General features: G+C 54.3%; 1 non-coding gene across 1 annotated transcript in view; it reads right to left on the reverse strand.

The window, feature by feature from the left end:
* Positions 1-763, reverse strand: part of LOC124726587 — a 1,909-nt gene extending 1,146 nt beyond the window's left edge. Inside the window, exon 1 of the ribosomal RNA XR_007006798.1 lies at positions 1-763. This exon is cut by the window's left edge and continues 1,146 nt beyond it. This is a non-coding gene — a ribosomal RNA (small subunit ribosomal RNA).
* Positions 764-5,000: the final 4,237 nt, after the last annotated feature.

Genomic DNA, 5,000 nt, shown 5'->3' on the forward strand with positions numbered 1-5,000 from the left:
GCACGCACGAGGCGGTCGCACGCCTTCGGCTCGCCCCACCGGCAGGACGTCCCACGATACATGCCAGTTAAACACCGACGGGCGGTGAACCAACAGCGTGGGACACAAATCCAACTACGAGCTTTTTAACCGCAACAACTTTAATATACGCTATTGGAGCTGGAATTACCGCGGCTGCTGGCACCAGACTTGCCCTCCAATAGATACTCGTTAAAGGATTTAAAGTGTACTCATTCCGATTACGGGGCCTCGGATGAGTCCCGTATCGTTATTTTTCGTCACTACCTCCCCGTGCCGGGAGTGGGTAATTTGCGCGCCTGCTGCCTTCCTTGGATGTGGTAGCCGTTTCTCAGGCTCCCTCTCCGGAATCGAACCCTGATTCCCCGTTACCCGTTACAACCATGGTAGGCGCAGAACCTACCATCGACAGTTGATAAGGCAGACATTTGAAAGATGCGTCGCCGGTACGAGGACCGTGCGATCAGCCCAAAGTTATTCAGAGTCACCAAGGCAAACGGACCGGACGAGCCGACCGATTGGTTTTGATCTAATAAAAGCGTCCCTTCCATCTCTGGTCGGGACTCTGTTTGCATGTATTAGCTCTAGAATTACCACAGTTATCCAAGTAACGTGGGTACGATCTAAGGAACCATAACTGATTTAATGAGCCATTCGCGGTTTCACCTTAATGCGGCTTGTACTGAGACATGCATGGCTTAATCTTTGAGACAAGCATATGACTACTGGCAGGATCAACCAGGGAGCTGCGCCAACTAGAGCTGAGCAGCCGGCCGCCCGGGAGTGTGTCCCGGGGGCCCGCGCGAACACGCAAGCGTCCGCTCAATCATTCTGCAAACAGGAGGAGGCTGAGCTCCCCTGCACAATACACCTCGAAACCCTCTCAGGTCCCGGCGGCGCGCAGCGCCGTCCCAAGTACTTGGTCGGGTTCGAGAGAGGCGCAATCGCCCGGAGTTAGGCGAGTAGACGCTTTCGGTGCGACCACCCGTGCTCCCAACTGAGCTTGCCGCTGCCGACAGAGGCCCGGGAGCGTGCTGTCGTGGCATTGCCGGCGGGAGACAACACGCGCCACCTACGGTGACCGGCAGCTCCAACGCCAGCGCCACAGAAGGACAAAAGCCCCACTTGGGTGCCGAAGCGAACTCTCCCAGCACAGCGCACGCGCCAACACATCCGCACAGCTGCGATACAAACCACCAGCGAGAACCGCTGGGGCGACCGAGCAGCAGACGGCGTCGCGGCGCCGAGCGCCGGGCGGCGGCGCATCCTCAACGCACACAGTCCTCAATCGGACCAGCACACTGAAGATGTCCACCGCGCTTCGCACCGGGCCCGCGAGGACCTACTTTGGCCGCACGGCGCCGCGCGCAGGGTGCGCCGGCGCGCAGCTGCGACGCCTGCCGCGTCCGTCGGCCGGCGCGCCTGCCACTGGCCGCCCCCACCAGCCGGCTGTAGCGCGTGCGCCCACGCACCGCGCGGCCAGCACGCCGGGAGGCGCCCCCTCACCGGCCGGGGACGGTCCCACCCAGCCACCACCGCGTATCGCTTCACACCCAGATGCCGTTCAGTTTCATCGGCATGGTGGGTATCGCTGGAACAACCGGTTAGTACCTCAACCTATCGTCGCCATCACCGATTCACCCCTAGCGAGAACAACCGCACCACAACGGGTTACCATTTCTTCATTTGCGTAACTTCACCAGAAAACGTAGGCGTCCATCGCCATTAGCAACTTCAACGATTATTGCATGCCTGTGTCAGGTGTCACGCCACACTACGTCTGCCCACATACACGCAACAAAATGTGCACGCCTAGACAATACGTGGAAGGTGGCCCCCGTACGTATGCGATGTCCATTGCTCGAACGACTGTCAACCGGCCTCTGTAGCATGTCGCAGATATGGAACGCGGTGCACCATGCTATCACGGTGTTTGAGGAGAGACGACTAGGTCCGAATACATCAACACACAGCTCATGCTGATCGCCATCCACGGCGTCCGTTCCTCCCACACGTCTCTATGGCGTACCACACTGCAATCCAGCTCTCATAGGGAGACGACACGTAGCTGCGTGCACAATATTTGCACTGTATGGTCCGCCGTTTTTGGGCGCAGTCGTTGTACGGTCACACATGTGCCACGATGTATCATTCAGTACATAAGGACGAATGTGCAGTACAGATTGTGGTTCACGCGTACGACATCAGCGGACAGTTGACACAGGCCGCACCACAACGTAGCCTGCGTACGTCGCATGCGAAGGGCATTGAACATGCAAACTTGTCACCAACCAGCTTGCGAAGGCAGGGGGCAAGGTGGGGACGTGGGGACGTGGGGGAGGGGTGGGGGGGGGGGGGGGCGGCATGTACGTCCTGCTGCCATCCACATTACAGTGTACAGCAGGAGCATGTGGAAAGTCAGCAAGACTTGCAAGGTGTTTAACATGAAGCGATACACAGGGGAGCGGGCAGTGCGAGTAGCGAACTATATTGCGAGGGTTGCGGGTGGGCAACACTACACTAATTGAACGAGTCGTATAACAATTACAGAGCAGGTTTAGGCGACAACGTGGGTTACGTTAGCGGACAACGTGGGTTACGTTAGCGGACAACGTGGGTTACGTTAAGGCACAACATGGGTTACGTTAAGGCACAACATGGGTTACGTTAAGGCACAACATGGGTTACGTTAGGGCACAACATGGGTTAGGTTAGGGGACAACATGGGTTAGGTTAGGGGACAACATGGGTTAGGTTAGGGGACAACATGGGTTAGGTTAGGGCACAACATGGGTTAGGTTAGGGCACAACATGGGTTAGGTTAGGGCACAACATGGGTTAGGTTAGGGCACAACATGGGTTAGGTTAAGGCACAACATGGGTTAGGTTAAGGCACAACATGGGTTAGGTTAAGGCACAACATGGGTTAGGTTAAGGCACAACATGGGTTAGGTTAAGGTACAACATGGGTTAGGTTAAGGTACAACATGGGTTAGGTTAAGGTACAACATGGGTTAGGTTAAGGTACAACATGGGTTAGGTTAAGGTACAACATGGGTTAGGTTAAGGTACAACATGGGTTAGGTTAAGGTACAACATGGGTTAGGTTAAGGTACAACATGGGTTAGGTTAAGGTACAACATGGGTTAGGTTAAGGTACAACATAGGTTAGGTTAAGGTACAACATAGGTTAGGTTAAGGTACAACATAGGTTAGGTTAAGGTACAACATAGGTTAGGTTAAGGTACAACATAGGTTAGGTTAAGGTACAACATAGGTTAGGTTAAGGTACAACATAGGTTAGGTTAAGGTACAACATAGGTTAGGTTAAGGTACAACATAGGTTAGGTTAAGGTACAACATAGGTTAGGTTAAGGTACAACATAGGTTAGGTTAGGTTAGGTTACACGTTGTTGTAAGGAAAGGTGTAGGGGGGGGGGGGCGGGGGCGGCAGGTTCCTTGATAGTGATTATAGTAAGTGAATGCTTGTGACATGATCAGATTTGTCACGTCAGGATGCACCTTTGGCTTATTAGAGGCGGCGCTCCATTCTATGCTTGTGTGAGACCTGTGTCTTTGACTCATGTCATTGTTTGTGCGCTGTGACAGGAGGTACTATTGTGATGTTGGGTGCACCGTTGTATAGGACATGTGTGGGTGTTGGTGCCTGGTCTGCGCAATGGTGGATGTCGAAAGGCTGGGATATTGTATTTTCCGCATGGACCTCCTGGTCTGGTTGTGATAGTGTGGATTGTGTAATGTGGCGGAGAAGATGCACTGGATGTTGTTCCATGCTGGTGCTTACATATTGTATGTGCGCCCGTTAGAAGCAGAGAGTGGTGCGTGATCAGAGTGTCTGGCTGACGTGTGGTTCCCATTGTGGGCAGACTCTTTCAGCATGTATACGGACAGTTGTGTATATTTGCTGTAGTTTGATGGCTCTGCATTGATTACTAATCAGCGCCGTGTGTACGGGTAATCTGGTTCCAGTCCAAAATGTTCCATCTGTGTACATTAGTGACAAAGACTCTCCCCATGCAGTGGGGCTCGGTCTGTTATAGCTCTTCCGCGTAATATATTTGCCCCACGTTTTTGCGACTGCGAGTGCGAGTGCAACGCGCATGGGGACCGACATGCTGATGGCTCGGTATCGGACGCCGTACAGTGAGCAACGCGATCGCGTCTCTCGCTCGTAAGTGGTACAGGTCGCGGCTCATGTATAGGGACAGCGGGAATGTCGCATATTGGAAATAACTCTTCATGAAACGCAAGTTATAGGGGTGGATTGCACTTTACGAGTGCGGGAAACTTCCGCCGTTCATCCGCTGGAGGTGCGAGTTTGGCGGTTGGGGTGGTGCACGAACGGGTGCGGGTGGAGTCATTGCCGGTCCACGGCTTCGTGCGGCAGAGCCACTGGAGATTGGGTGCTATGGTCGACAGAGGCTGCAGGCTTTGTGGGTGGCGTCGAAAGGCGGGCACTGTGGCGCCATCGCTGTCTTAATCGGCTTGGCGTCGCATAGATGGCGGTATCGTCGTTGGAGGAGGTCATGTTGCGGGGAGACCTACAGATGGCGGTATGTTTTGTGGTGCGGACGTAGTGTTGTCAGATGCCGCATAGATGGCGGTATTGCATGTGGTGTCGCCCTATTTTCATAGATGGCAATACTGTTTTGCCGGCATGGGTGGCGTAGTTCCGTCGGATCCCTGTAGGTGGCAGTGTGCTATGTCTACTGTCGACACCCACGTCACCACTATCTATCTATCTATGTCCTAATACCTCGCCCCCCCCCGCCCCTACAGACTTATCACCACACACACTAACCGCCCCGGGGACTTGCCAACGACACACCCTATCCCAAGTCTATTTTCTTGCGGAGCATCATGTGTTATTATATTTTATTTCACATCCATCGGTTAGGGGTGGACGCCGTGGTACCACGGGACGGCGACAACGTACCAGACCCCGCCGGGCACCGCGACCG

The sequence above is a fragment of the Schistocerca piceifrons genome, unplaced genomic scaffold, assembly GCF_021461385.2.
Source record: "Schistocerca piceifrons isolate TAMUIC-IGC-003096 unplaced genomic scaffold, iqSchPice1.1 HiC_scaffold_1060, whole genome shotgun sequence".
In the NCBI taxonomy this organism is placed as follows: Eukaryota; Metazoa; Arthropoda; class Insecta; order Orthoptera; family Acrididae; genus Schistocerca; species Schistocerca piceifrons.